Genomic DNA, 15,686 nt, shown 5'->3' on the forward strand with positions numbered 1-15,686 from the left:
TTTTTATAATGTCAATGGAAAAATGGATCAGAACAGAAGCACACCGATGTATTCATTTTTCCAATCACTTTTTTATCCGTTTTTTGTAAAAACAGAAGAAAAAAAAAATGGATGAAAAATATCAAGTGTGAACCCAGCCTTAAAGGGATAATAAAGAATGAGAAAAACACGGATGCTTTTGTGGTGTGTACTCGACTGGTCACCTGTTGAGCTGTTACGGGTGACGTCACTTTTATGGTGGTTGGTCGGTGGAATATACTGTAGCTCAACCGGTTATAAGGTTGTCATGACTACAGTGCTAACTTGTGTGTGGTGTTGCAGTCCAGTTCCATTAAAGTGAATGGAGCTGAGTTGTAATACCACACACAACCTGAGGACAAGGGTGGCAATGTTTTTACAAGAAAGTGGCTATGTTTTTCTAATCCTGGATAACCCCTTTAAGGGGTTATAACCGCAAGTCTGTTATTGCTTTCTCTTGTTTGAAGCAATCAGACGGGAATGACGGGAATGGAGCAGATCCATTTGCCTGTGTTTGCTATTAGGAAGCAGGCATATTATTTTTCCTGTGAGGGTTTCAGATGTAAAGCTGTAGGTATAGAACCATCAGTGCCTAATATTAATGCTATATGGAAGCCATCAGAGCTATTTACCCCATAATTGGTGAGAGCCATCGGACCATCAGCTGCCAAAGCGAATCAGAGATGTGTGGACATTTGTCTCTGCAGATGGTATACCTGCAATGTCGGTAAAGGTCTGCTAGGCTTGATGGTGAATCAGTCCTTGGATTTGTGTAATGCAGCAGGAAGATAACGTTATTGAGCAGTATAATATACGATGTCATCATGCGGTAAACATGGCTGTGCGTACCGAACCCCGGATACCCATCTGTAAAGAGAAACAAGCAAACGCAAAAATCCATATATACTGTAATCGAGACCCTTTAACCTCTTAATATTGCATTTTCATATTTTTCCTCCTCACCTTCTAGGAGCCATATCAGTTTTTTATTGTTTGGGCTGGAAGTATTGGACTTTAATTTTACCAAAAATATTTATGTATGTGAAATCCGATGGTGGCTTCTGCTCTGGTGGATTTGGCATTACATAGTTGCTCATTCATAGGAATTGGTTTTATGTAATTGTTAGGAACATATGACCAGGGTGAATAGGTCTGGAAGACACTACAGTGAGCCCTAGTGCTAACCCCCCCCCCCCCCAACAGCTTGTTTACCTTTTTGCCCACCCGACCCTAGGTGGTCAGTGACTGGTCGATGTTCCCTTCCTACGCCAAAGTGCACCCTGAGACGAGACATGACAAATACTGAAGAATGGTGGAACAGAAATTGGTGAGAAAAACTAGTGGTCAAACACAGTACCAAATCAGCACAGAAATGGGAAGTCGGGGAAGGGTAAGGCAGAGGTCAGAAGATCCAAAAAAGCAATAAAGGTAAACGCCTGCCAAATCCAAATTAGACTTATAGCAAGCAATGAGCAGAGGGCCAGAAGAAATCTTATATGACGCCAGAGTTCCGGTCCAGGGCGTGATTGGACAAGCCCTCTGACATCCAGACACCACAGATCACAGACTGGTAAGGAAGGAAAAAAAGTGGTGAAAAAGCTATCAATCACAACTAACTCAACCAACTGCAGCCCAGAACAAAGTCAGCAGGAGAAACAGCCTAGTGTGGTGTAATCCAATCCGCTGCAAAAAGGGAAATAGAGCAGTGTTTAGACCAAGCTGAGAAAGCATATAATGTGCAAAATCCTTTTTACGGGCAAAGAATGGTGCTCCAGACCGAACGGACACAGATGTTACAGTAATATTCCTTTTTACAATCTCACCTGAGAAGTGGACCCTTTAAACTGTAATTAGTATGGTGCTTGCTAGACTAGAGTGCAAAATCTAAGGAATTCCTCTATTCTTAACCCTTAATCCTTACAAGAAGGTATAGACATTCCTGATCTGTCTCCCCAGTCAAAATTCCCAGAATAGTCTCTGACTTTTAGTTTAACTTTAAAAGTATTTATTTCTTCCAAGCTGAGAGTTGTGGAGTCGGGGCTGAGCTGCAGCATGCATGCCTCCTCCCTGCTAACTTTATCCTGCTCTTCATAAGTCATGTACAAGACTCAGTGCTGGAAGCCAAAGACCTGTAGCTTAGCATGGCCTCCACATCTCAGACTTAGAAGGAAAACATGCATTTATAACTTTGTAAACAGTAGAGATGATCGAATACCAATGCCTTCCCGGTCCGTGGGGAAGGAGGACACAGCCTATTACCTAGACTGAATTCCGGAATACCAGGCGGTACCCGTGCTGTCTCCTCCTTCTCTACAGACCGGGAAGGCATCGGGCATCAAATGCTGAAGGTTCAGCAAGATTCGAGTTCGATAGAACCTAAGATTTTCCAATGTTCGATCATCTCTAGTAAACAGACATTAGCTAAGAGTCATAGAAACATAGAAAGAGAGAGTTATCATTTTGTTTTTTGTCTGACAGATCAATTATAAGAAACAAGAGAGGAGGACATGGTGGTATCCCTTTATGCTCCATGACATCATCATTAAGAGATGGATAACCGAAGAAAAGTCAACAATGAAAGTCATAGAGTGAGACTGCCTTGACTTAACTTGACACGGTCAACAGCTGCCTTAAAAGATGTGGCCGCCAGTAGGGGTGCACCCTCCAAGGTTAGGGAAGTAACTGATAAGGTTCTGGGGTAATAACTATGATAAAGGAATGAGAGATGTGGCCACCAGTAGGGATGCACCCTCCAAGGTGAGGGAAGCAACCATTAAGCTTCCAGGGTAATAAGTATGATAAGGAAATGAGAGATGTGGCCGCCAGTAGGGATGCACCCTCCAAGGTGAGGGAAGTAACTAATAAGGTTCCGGGGTAATAACTATGATAAAGGAATGAGAGATGTGGCTGCCAGTAGGGATGCACCCTCCAAGGTGAGGGAAGTAACCAATAAGGTTCCGGGATAATAAGTATGATAAGGAAATGAGAGATGTTGCCGCCAGTAGGGATGCACCCTCCAAGGTGAGGGAAGTAACTAATAAGGTTCCGGGATAATAAGTATGATAAGGAAATGAGAGATGTTGCCGCCAGTAGGGATGCACCCTCCAAGGTGAGGGAAGTAACCAATAAGGTTCCGTGGTAATAAGTATGATAAGGGAATGAGAGATGTTGCCGCCAGTAGGGATGCACCCTCCAAGGTGAGGGAAGTAACCAATAAGGTTCCGGGATAATAAGTATGATAAGGAAATGAGAGATGTTGCCGCCAGTAGGGATGCACCCTCCAAGGTTAGGGAAGTAACTGATAAGGTTCTGGGGTAATAACTATGATAAAGGAATGAGAGATGTGGCCACCAGTAGGGATGCACCCTCCAAGGTGAGGGAAGCAACCAATAAGCTTCCAGGGTAATAAGTATGATAAGGAAATGAGAGATGTGGCCGCCAGTAGGGATGCACCCTCCAAGGTGAGGGAAGTAACCAATAAGGTTCCGTGGTAATAAATATGAGAGATGTGGCCGCCAGTAGGGATGTGCCTCCCAAGGTGAGGGAAGTAACTAATAAGGTTCTGGGGTAATAACTATAATAAGGGAATGCAGACGTTGCAGTCACATACAGGTCTGGCCCCCTCCTCTGCTCCATTGGAGAACAGTATAAATGATAGTGTATAGCCAAAGACCTTGGGCTCCGACCAGCAGTGGCTGTCTTTAAAGAAGGGCTGATTTTTTGAGTTATTGTTGATTCTATATGGTCAATGTAGGTCTGCAGAGAGTCCTGTTAAACTCATCCACCGTACTGTATCCATTACACGATTCCAGATAGACAGCACAATCGCTAAAATCCTCTAATAAGCTGATAATGTTGAAGTAAATGGTGGAGTTGAGCTTTGCTCTCAGTACATTAGAGACCCCGCTCACCGTTTGATGTCTTTATCTTGCAACCAGATACAAAGAAACAAAAGTTGCTTATTCCAACAATTCTCGGCGAGATACTTTCTTTTACGTGACTGCCTGGGGTTGTGTATTTCTTAGTGAATTTCTCCGCTTTCGACACGTTTTTGAAGTGAAAAAAAAAAAAAAAAAAAAGCAGCAAAGACAGAAGGCAGTTATTATATCAATTGGTAATATGATAGACATTATATAAGCGGCTTTAAAGTCCACATAAAAGGCTGGGGCCGAAAATGGGCACATTTGGATTGTGTGGTTTTTAAAAGCTGGGAACCATATAATCATGACGCTCACTGAGCTTTTCACTAAACTCCGCTTCCTACAGCCGCAGAATATCGAGATGGCGTTCTTCCTCCATAACCTCAGGGATGGAGCACTCTCGCTTCCTTTCTTCTCGTAGCTTATTTGCATAGGTTACATCAAATCAAACACATTCTTACTAAAAGCCCTTGAACTTTAGAAAGTATATGGCGGATATGAGGCCGCATACTGAAGCCGATCCCGCGAGGGAACATTCATTGACAGCTTCCAATGTACGCGGCCTTCAATATTCAATTTCAAACACGGACTCGGTAAATTGAATACGTCTTCTGCAAAGCCACTCAACCCTCCAATTCCCTCATTGCCTTCTGTTCTATCACATGTTTGGATGATATGCCCTCTATCTTGTGCCTTCATTTGTAAGATTGCGCTGATGTGTCTTCACATCCTTCTTGTTAGGAAAAACGATAAGGTTTTCTTTTTTTTTTTTTTTTTTAAAGAGGTGAAATTTCCGATGCTAAGGCTGGGTTCACATTACATGTGATTTACCGCGGCTGACATGCAGGTGAAATACATGATTTTCCAGTGCTTTCCCTATACTTGTCACAAAACCACTGTCACATGTGGTGAGCCGCATTGGGGTATGCCGTGTGCTTCTTGACTGTATGAAAGTACATACATGCAAAGCCTTAGGGTATGTTCACACTACCGAACAGGCAAGGAATTCCAAGTGGAGTTCGCACCGTGGAATTTCTTGCTGTCCCATTAATTCCATGGGATTTCTCAAGCTCAATCCTCCATCCGCCCAAAAAAATTGGCAATTCATTGGGCAGATGGCGGACTGCTTGATGAATCCTATTAAATCAATGGAACTGCAAGAATTTCAAGTGGAGTCTGCGGCACGAACTCCGCTTGAAATTCCGTAGTGTGAATATACCCTTGGGAAGAAATTTAATGACAAGCATAACCATCATCTTTAGTATTTTTGTTTATAATTTTAGAAAATTCTAAGCAATTTTAAACAATATAACTGAATACTTTATGGGGCTGTTCTGTACTGATGCCCATACTGCTGACTATGGGCAGCAGAAGGAATAGCACGGCAGCTCCTGCACTGCTGATAGGTACAATATGTATGGACTGCAGTATATAGTATGGGCAACAGCAAAGAATAGCAGAGCTGTGACCAGAAAAATGCAGGAAAAGTGTACCCCCAAACAGAGTTTCATTGTACATTGCAAAGCGTTGAGTTAGGCAAGTTTGTAAGCATTGTAAAGAATGAATGGGGCACTTGTCATGCATGCGGAGCGCCAGTGTGCATGCATGACAAGTGCCCCATTCATTCTTTTAGGGTTTGCCCTTTGTTCTCGGAATTAGCAGGAATTTCCTACTGCGCCACCACAGAAAACAGTTAAAGCCATCTTGTGGACAAAAAACAGTACTACCTTGTCTATCTAATAACCCAGCAAAAGCATACGTTCAGCGCCGACCTACATACTTGAGCACACACACAGCAGTGGCACATGGATTCTCGGGCACTGCATATGATCTTTTTAGTCAAGGTTGAACTTTCATGTGTTTTCAGTGGAAAAAAAGAGGTGTATGCTGGTGTCAGACAGCTCTGTTGGAGTTTCAGCTCTCTGCCAACAAAAGCATTAAAACATTTAAATTCATCCTGCCCGAACCTTCTCTTCAGTAACTTTAGTTTAGAGGACCCCATGGTGGTGTCAAACCAGAAGCCCTCCTGCTGTTGTAAAAACTACATTTCCCATCATGCATCCAGGCATTATTAAAAATTATAGTTTTAAAGGGATGTTTGACTCGTATGCTTTAGAGCAGGGATGGGGGATCTTCGGCCCTTCAGCTATTGCACAACTACAATTCCCATCATGCCTGGACAGCCAAAGCCTTTGGCTTTGGCTGTCCAGGCATGATGGAAATTGTAGTTTTGCAACAGATGGAGGGCCGATGGTTCACCATCCCTGCTTTAGAGGGTCAGTCAGTCACCAAAATTGGTGGGTTTAGACAACATTAAGGCTTTATTAGTTCTATTAATACCATATGTATGTGTGCAAGTCTTTATCCTCTAAAATTTAGTTCTTAAAATGTAACTGTCACTTTGACATGTCAAAAGTTGTGATTAGCCGGGGTCTCAGTAGAGAGACCTTCAATAGATATAGTAGCAAGAAGCTTATGGCTGTTCGCTTCACTCCTCAGTTATATCGGATCCCATCGAAGAGCACAGCCGTGCGCTTCTCCCAGCTATATCAATCGGAAGGGCTAAGGAGAGCCCAACCATCAAAACTTTTTAACTGGCATAGTTTTCATTATAAAGTGTGACCACTTGTTCTAGCAGCCCATGATTGGCAAAAATGATATTTTCCTGAAGTAGATGAAGAAAATGATGACATTTTTTTATCCTTTTGTTCTGAATAACTTTGCTTTCTTCTCAGATATGATCACTCTGATAATGGTTCAACACAAAGGAAATCTGTCATTGTCAGCACAAGACGCTGCTATTACTGTTCATATAGCCGATCCCATACCGAGCCGGAGAGGCAATCAATGCTCTCTTTGCATTTATGATAATAACAGTTATTATTATATATATGTAACTATACACCTATATATAATTGGGCGTTGGGAAAACCAAGCAATATCTCTACTAATATTGCTATGACTATTACTAAACATGGCCGATTTTGTACTTGCATATGACTGCAATTTAAAAGAACAGTATTTCTATAGCAATATTGTTGCCTCTTCCCTCTAACTTACGATTTACGCAATTCCTATTAATATCTAGGGGAATGACTTAAAGTATGTAATACGGCGTAATCGGGTCTTTTTGGCCTCACGATTAGAGCCACTACAAACAAGTGGATGGGGTCACCAATGGGGTAACAGATGCCCAGAAACCACCTAAATGCTCAAATCACAATTTGACCACAGCTTCTAATGAGTTAAACTATAGGCATCTGAGGTTTCTGAGAAGGGGTCCTGCTGTCATGCAACAGCCAACTATCCATCCATGATATTCGGCACAGGAGACAAATGCCGGGCTACTAAAAGTTGTATTGTCGTCCTCAAGGGGTTGGGATTTCATGTAGCTGCTTCTACTTTGTCAAGATTGGTCCCAGCAGGCCAGGGTGGTGCCTATGGGGACAAAATACTCAAGACTAATAGACATGAAGGTAGCGGAGGGGCGGGAGGGGACAGAAGTCTGGGTGTTCTTTGGGTGTTCTTTGCAATTGGGTGATTGACCAAAGATATTCATCCATAGCGTTCAAAATGGTTGTCAAAGTCAGGGGTGCTCTTAAAGATCCATGAAGTACCTGCTATGTCACTGAGTTCCTAAGGAGACACAATGAGGGTTCACGACTTGAGCCCTCTCTGCTCCGTGCCGATCCTGGCTGTAATCGTAACCAGCACAGAACTACTGTATCCTCCGTGCCAGCTAATCAACCATTTAAATGACAGCAGAATTTAAATGGTTTCTAAATGCCATCCATGGGGGCCAGTGTGGCTTCTTGCCATACTCCCAGCCTTTGTTCTCTTCTGTTTTCCGCCACTGTCCCTGACTTGAAGATTGCTACAGCAGACTAACAACTAATTGAGAATAACAGTGATCAATGAAGTACATATGAACAGTACTGCATTGATCTCTATAAGCAATCATGGAATTGCTTGCTCATGTAAGTCCCCCAGGATTACTACATAAATATATATATATATATATATATATATATATATATATATATAAATAAAATAAATATATATAAATATATATAAATATATATATATATATATATATATATATATATATATAAATAAATATATATATATATATATATATATATATATATATATATATATATATATATATAAAAAATTTAAAGCTTTTTAATAAAGAAAAATCATCCACTTTTTTGCATTAAAAAAAAAAAAAAAAAAGCTTCCATTATAGAGTAGTCTTATGTGGCTCTCTTCTTGGAGTAGTAGCTGGGGAGTCATAGATTTCAGCCTTCTGTTCTAAAATGTTTTATTTGAATTGTACTCCAATGTAGGTAACAAGGCAGTGCCTGTATACAATTACCCTATACTGGAGTTTAGCATCAGCAATGCTTTTACCTTGAGGTTAGCGGGTACACAGCAGCACTTACACGCCCGCAGGCAAAGCAGAAATATGTTAAAATAATAAGATCAAATGAAAAGGATGAGTTCCATTATATTCAGCAAGGAGTATGAAGGTAAGAGTCCGCTGGTTCCCATTCTTCTGACCACTATAGAATGGAGACTTGCAGTTGGCTAGGTTTCTGAAAGGATTCATATAATCTAGGGGGAGCTGAGAATAAGCTTTGGCGGTGCAGATTGATTTATTCTATCCCTAGTGAATGCCACGCGTTCAGGCCTATTGAACCTTCTTTAGAATTTTCACCTCAAAAGAAGTTCAGCGTAACCTGATCAATGGCGTTTATCAGAGATACCACATGAAAGAGGCGTCTCAACTTGTGTTCGAGTAGCAGACTCTTGATTTATCTCCTTCTCCTTAATGATTAATTCACGACGTTCTTCAATAATGTTTTCGGGGATTCGGATTTACATTTTTGCAAGTATTAAAACGAGAAGAGACAGACGTAAAATTAGCAGCAGGGACCGGGCCGCGTAGTGGGAGACTCTGGTGGCAACAGATTTTAAGAACAATCAAGGCAAATTTAAGGATAAAAAAGTCCAAAAATAGTCTTCTATTCTTATTCCACTTCAAGGTTTTCATTGTGTAAATGAGCTCTGCTCTCTTATCGATGTCCAGTCTCATGGATACAAACCGGAAAATACAGTATCATGTATTCATTTACCCTCCCATCACTTCTAGTCCCACCTGCTGGGGTATAGAAGATGGAGGCCATGACCCAACACTCAATGACCCAAGCCTTATTTTTCAAACGGATTATATAGAGAACCCAGAGGGTAGAGCATGGCAGGAGCAGTATTGGAGCGGGCTACCGAAGGATCCTGGGCCCTTGCTGTGGACTGTACAGTTGTGATGCTAACAGGGTTGTAACTAAAAATGGCTGGACCCCATAGCAAACTTTTGATTAGCCACCTCCCACCATGACTGACCACAAATGCGTAGTTAGTGTAGTTATAACTTTTAACATTTTACTGCAAGTGCTCGTCAGGAGTGCTTGCAGTTTAAGGGAGGCCCGATCGGTGATGATAGTTTGGGGGAGCCAGTGTATTGCCACAGGGCCCCCTGATGCGGCAGGCCCCAAGCAGCTGCTATGATGGTAGGTACACCCCTGTCTGCAGACTCGCAATATCTTTGCACCAGTTCTCCGGTAACTCTATGTCTCCGGAGAGTTGGGCAGAGCTGACAGGACCTTAGTGAGCAGGGAGTTGGGGATGGGGCTTGTATGGAGGGGCAACAGGGCCCACTCACGAAGGGAACTACTCCTGGGGCCCAGTGATAGCAGGTCCCCGCTGCTTGACTGGAAAATGCAGTCACTTACACTGTGTGCTGTGCTGTCTGCTACTGTCCTGGAGCTTTCTCTGGCTGTCAGTTCTGGTGGGGGGGAGGAGGACCTTCCGCAGGGCAGCCTGCAGAGGCCACACAACAGATTATAAACAGAAAGTTCCCTCTGCAGATCTGCTGGTGCCCTCCAATGCCTGACTACAGGGATCTTCTTATGTGAGGCCCTGACCCCTGTGCAGCCTCTTAGGATAAGTGCAAGTTTATCAAGTGAGGAGGCGAATCTGAAAGGAGGCAAGGTATCCGTGAGTATGTACGTGTTTGTGTGTGAGCGTGTATGTAGGTGTGTTTAGGCTGTATTCAGAAGCTGCTGGTTTGCATGTGTTTAGGCTATATTCAGGACCATCAGCTTCAAAATATACATCTTGTACAGTAGGTTACAAAGCCATGAACAAAATAAAAAAAGCAAAAATAACAACAAATAGCGAAAGAAAAAAACAGAAACCTATATAAAATGTACAATTGTTTCGCGGCAGACACTGTTTTAATATTAAAGTCATGAATATCATTTAGCAGCATTATAAATAATTACACATGTTCCCTATGAAATACGAAGGACGTAATTAAATTTCTAGATTCTGCTTCTGTAAGTGCTTGTATCACATTTATGTTTTATGATGCTAACAGAATTCTCCATTTGAATTATAGGTTTCTATATAAATCAGGTTATTGGGGATTATTATATTCTGCAAAAAAAATAAAAAATTTAAAAAAATCCTTTTCAGAATAGATGAATCTCTTTTGGGGGGGTTGGCTCGGGCCCATTCTAGCTAGAAGAAAAGGAGATAGATTTTCTCCCACTTTCCTCTTAAGGGTTTATAAATTACTTTTAGTATACACAGTTCATTCTCCGAAGAGACGTATATTACGGATGTTAAAAATCTTGCATCTCCAGCATTCTGGGGAGGTATATTCATTTTTTATTATATTCCTTGCTCAAAACAGTATGCTAATAAAGTGTAATTTTACTAAGAGAGGGAAAAATAACAATAGATGGTTTACTACTATCAGGTCTTCCTGGGTAATGACTTGTACATTGTAAAAGCTTTAATGTAACTAATTATGGGCTGCAAAAAATATGGCGGACACTTGAAAATGCAACGCAAATCACTTTTATGAGTCACCTCCGTGAATGCGTTTTCCTGTCACGTCTCTAATGGACTATATAATAATGTTGTCTGGATAAATACTGCATCCAAATCTTCCTTTTTTTCTGTCCAGACCAACCCCTTCAATAGCTATCGGGCAATTAGTACAGGTGTTTTACCCTAGTGTGTCAACTGGGTGGTCTCTGCCAATCAGTACTTTAAGGAGACTACTATTAGACGAAGCGATTTTTCGAGATTAACGATAAACGATCTCAAACTACCACTATGGCGAACGACCTGTAATCGTTCACCCAATTACACGGAAAGATGATCGTTACTTATGATCGTTCTTGCGGTCGTCTTGTTGTCGCTATTGCGTTTGTCGTACGAGCGACCGAACAACGTCTTATTTTATGCAAACGATCAACGATAATAGATCCAAATTCTATGAAACGACCAACGAGAAATCATTGTCCGCTATTACACTAAACAATTATCGTTCAGATCCAATCGATCTAGTGATTTTTCAAACAATAATTGTCCCGTGTAATAGGGCCCTAAGGTTTAAAGCCTATTCAGTGCGGTGGTTGTCTCAACTCTGTGGTCAGCTAAGAAGGTGGCACAGATAATTTCGCAAAGATCCTCGGTCAAACAAGGTATCGACCAGTTTAGAAGAGTGAGGAGGAGCCAGGTTTTGGAATTGTTCCTGTTGCCATTGATTATGGTGATGCCCCAAAGAAGAGAAGGTCCAGAGTAAACAGGCTGCTCCAGATATATAGTGCCACACGATGGAGCTGCTGTGTTGGAGTTGGATGGGATGGGTCTGATGCACATAATTTGTGAGCACCATGTGTAAAACAAAGAGACTGTGCCATCCAGTTCCAAGAATGTTTGACATCAAGTTCAGAGACTGTTTACAGTCCAGCTCAGAGACAGTTTTCCATCAATATTAGAGACTGTTTGCAGTCCAGTTCAAAGAATGTTTGCCATTAAGTTAAGAAACTGTTTGTTATCCAGTTCAGAGACTCTTTTCCATCAAATTCAGAGACTGTTTGTTATCCAATTCAGAGATTGTTTGCAATCCAGTTCAGAGATGGTTTGTTTTCAACTTAAGGGTCCTATTCCATGGGCCAAGCAGGGCCCGATCAACGTTGTAAACGCGCGCCGATCTGCTAGATCGGTGCTCGTTTACTGGGCCTATTCCAAGGCCCGACAATCGTTAGCGAGGGCTGCATGGACATCATTACCGATGTCCTTGCAGCCCTTGTTTTATACATTACCTCTCCAGGCACACGTCTTCTTCTTCGGTCCCACGCCGCAGCAGCTTCGGAGCGCCCTGTCTGAACTGACAGACCGTTTAGCCAATCACTGGCCACGGCGGTTCCGGACAGTGATTGGCTGAGTGGTCTGTCAGCTCAGACAAGGCGCTCCGAAGCTGCTGCAACACAGGATCGGGAGAAGACCTGTGCCTGGACCGGTAATGTATGATGTTTTGAAATCGTCGGTCGCCCTCCGCGCACTGCTATTCCACGTAGCAATGCACGGGTGGCGACCGATGATTTTAGGTTTGAACCTAAATGAACGATCAGCTGATGACACGATCATCGGCTGATCGTTCTTTCTATTCCACAGAGCGATAGTTTGCCATTCAGTTATGCTCCTCAGACAGTTGCTAATACCGTCACACAGGTTGTTTTTTCCTACTATAAATTCATTTAAGAGTTTAAACACAAGGTGACCTATAGTCATTGTCATCCCTCCTTTACAACCATCCCTTTATAAGCCCATAGACTGCATTGATAAAGTGGGTGTTCACCACTGCGCCATTCATGAATCTGGGCACTCTACCTGTTGAGAACATCATGGTGAAGACAGCCCAGCGGAGAGTACACGGTACTGTTTTAGTTTATGGACTTTAACCCCCCAGACTTCCAATATGGGAGGAGTTTGTATGGAGCAGAAAAAAAACTGATTCAGGATTTATCCTGCACCATCAGTCGTGACCCATCATATGGGAAGTGGTGGAGATGTTCTCTATGAAGTTCAGTTTGGGGAATACACACAATTTTGTACGACAAAGGAGTCAAACCAGGTTCCCTCAACCCAAGTTGCACATTCAAGATCGACATATGACATCCAAAAAGAATTCGAAGGAAGTCTGACATTTAATAAAAATTTCCTTTTTAATGTATCGAGCTGAAATGTTGGTTGAACTTTACTCAAAGTAATTTAAGGCACAGCGGTAGGGAGCGTCAAACTTCTAAAACCTTTTAGTGTTCCTCTCAAGAGGGTTGGATGTGTTTAGATGGCTCAAAAACACAAAAGTAACACAGACTTTATTTTTTACTTTCAATGTCACTTGTCATCTCTAGACGGCTCTCTTCTTCCATGCTTGAGGAAGCACTGGGACTGTCACTATATAATTCACTGCGGTGACAGCGTCCATAGACCTTCAGCAGTCTAAGAAGGTGAACACCCTGAAAATGTAAACCAGACAGGTTGGATGTCTCTTGTTTTCAATTTGATGTTGAAGGTATCATTTCAAAAAGATCTACCGAAAGCAAATACCGAAGCGTCCATAAAAAGTGTGAACTTTTATAACATCTAAGAGTTTGAAGAGCTTAGCACCAAAACAGTACAAAGAAGAACTAGACTGACCCTGGATCCCCAGACAAACGTGAATAGAAACTTACTCCTAGGCCAAGTTATAATTTTTGTAGTTAGAAGTCAAAAATCTGAGCCTGCCCTCCTGAGATTCTGACGACAACATATCACCTCTCTCTTCTCTGATTTGTCATTTCCAAACTCCTTCACCTTCTTGCTGCTCCAACATTGAAAGAAGGGTAAAGGAAGGTGAAAAGATCCAACCTAGCCAGGAGCAGTGTGGATCTCTGCCAGAAGTAGCAGCACAGCCAGCTATGTGTAAGAGTTGAACAGACTCTACAATAGCTAAGTTATATGACATTTTAATACACCCTTTTTAAATTTTAAATTTAGGAAGCGTAGGAACAGAAAACTGTCAGTGTAAAGGCGTCCATATCATCTGGCACTTAGAATATTGTTCTGCTGTTTGCATTTAAAACGCATGGGTATGGCTGCTTCAGTTACTGTCAGTCATATATCATTATATATGGCGGTAGAATCACACACTGATAGTCATACTAGAATATCTAGAAGCCAGCTGCAGACTGGCTAGAGTGCAAGCCCCTACACTTGCAAATTAAAAACGTTGCATATTCAATTTTTGTAAATACCCCAATAAACCAATAAAAATATGGTCAGAGATGATGACATCACTCAGAGGGTGGGGCTAGAGTTCAAAGACAAAATTCAGCCATGCCCACTGAGACATCAGAGGATGATGCATTGTTTATGGAGAGAGGGAGGAGTCAGGAAGCTGGAGACAATACACATTTTGTAGTTCTTCTATTTCAACTTCCTGTCAGTTGTGAGTTGTGCAAAACCACGCTAAAGCCAGCAGAAGGGGCGGATTAACTTCACCATAGGCCCCGGGCTGTTGACCAAGCCTGGGCCCCCCAAATCTACTGTAACTATGGCAACACTAGCGTAGTGTTCATAGTACAGGAAAGATAATCTCATGATGCCCTGATTTGTGCAAAACTGTGGTAAAAAGCAGCGATTTTTGCAATTCATGGCAGAACTGTAGCCAGGGACAATACACCACTAAAAATTTAAGTCTTTTTGGGTGGCCATGGGCCCCCAGGAGCTCAGGGCCCCGGGCTACTGCCCGAAAAGGACCTATTATAATCCGCTACTGGCCAGTACTGTTAGTGACACCGCTATATTAGTAAGTTATATATCTTAGGGTAATGATTTTATTTAAATACAAATATTTTTTTAGTGCAGCACCCATTTTAAACCTAACAAAGATCTGCTTCCCGGTGGGTCAGTTTATAGAATTGCAAGCAGACATACAAAATCTTGCGGTTTAGGAAGAATCCCTAAAGCTAAATGGACCCAAGGGTATTAGTTTTGGGCTAATAATAGCTGTGTGCATAACGGGGTGAAATGAGGGCAAAAAACATCACAAAACTGTTATTTCAATGTACTTGAACATAGAATGTGGAGGGTCTTGTATCTGCCGGAAACAATGGAGATGAAGGTAATCTTATATGCAGGAACACAGGTTACTAAGCAATAGCGTCTAGTAGCAATCAGCCTAACATTGTTGTGCTTGATTAAAGAGATGAAGTCGGAATCGGCGGGCTGACCTTCCTGCGGGTTAAGAAGAGGGAAAACATTTTTATTCTGGGCGGTGGAGCTGCCGCGCTGAAACATTGAAGAAAACATATTAGAAAGTGGAAATATAAAATGTGCCTGTAAAATACTGCACAATATGTTCGTGATGAGCTGCGGACTTCCGCAAATCACACAACTTCTGGAGAGGTTCTTCAGGACTAAGGCAAGACAGAGGCTGCAAAATAAATAAGAAATGTATGAAGTGAAATTGGTTTTGCTCTTTACCTACAGCTAAGTGACTGGGGCTGGAAACACTGATGACAAGAACAGAACAACCGAAGCCCAAATACCTACAGGAAGGACTTACATCTCCTGCCAGATTGGAAAATTCCTACTTGCTTTGTCCTGTACATACTTGTTTATATGGAAATAAGACATCCTATCCATAAGGATATAGGGGATAGTATTATAGTCATTTTATTCCTGTATATAGGAGCAGTATAATAGTAGTTAGATTCCTGTATATGGGGGCAGTATTATAGTAGTTATATTCTTGTACACAGGGAGCAGTATTATAGTAGTTATATTCTTGTATATAGGAGCAGTATTATAGTAGTTATATTCTTGTACACAGGGAGCAGTATTATA

At 41.9% G+C, this 15,686-nt stretch overlaps 1 protein-coding gene and 1 long non-coding RNA gene across 2 annotated transcripts in view; one reads left to right on the top strand and one right to left on the bottom strand.

The window, feature by feature from the left end:
* The window catches only part of GFRA4 (GDNF family receptor alpha 4), a 302,580-nt gene that overhangs the window by 147,808 nt on the left and 139,086 nt on the right, over nt 1-15,686 (top strand). The gene's annotated exons all lie outside the window — the stretch shown is intronic.
* The window catches only part of LOC138796704 (uncharacterized), a 35,941-nt gene continuing 33,301 nt past the window's right edge, over nt 13,047-15,686 (bottom strand). The window contains exon 3 of the long non-coding RNA XR_011363792.1: nt 13,047-13,315. This is a non-coding gene — a long non-coding RNA (uncharacterized lncRNA). The remainder of the gene's footprint in view (nt 13,316-15,686) is intronic.

The sequence above is a fragment of the Dendropsophus ebraccatus genome, chromosome 7 (assembly GCF_027789765.1).
Source record: "Dendropsophus ebraccatus isolate aDenEbr1 chromosome 7, aDenEbr1.pat, whole genome shotgun sequence".
Taxonomy (NCBI): domain Eukaryota; kingdom Metazoa; phylum Chordata; class Amphibia; order Anura; family Hylidae; genus Dendropsophus; species Dendropsophus ebraccatus.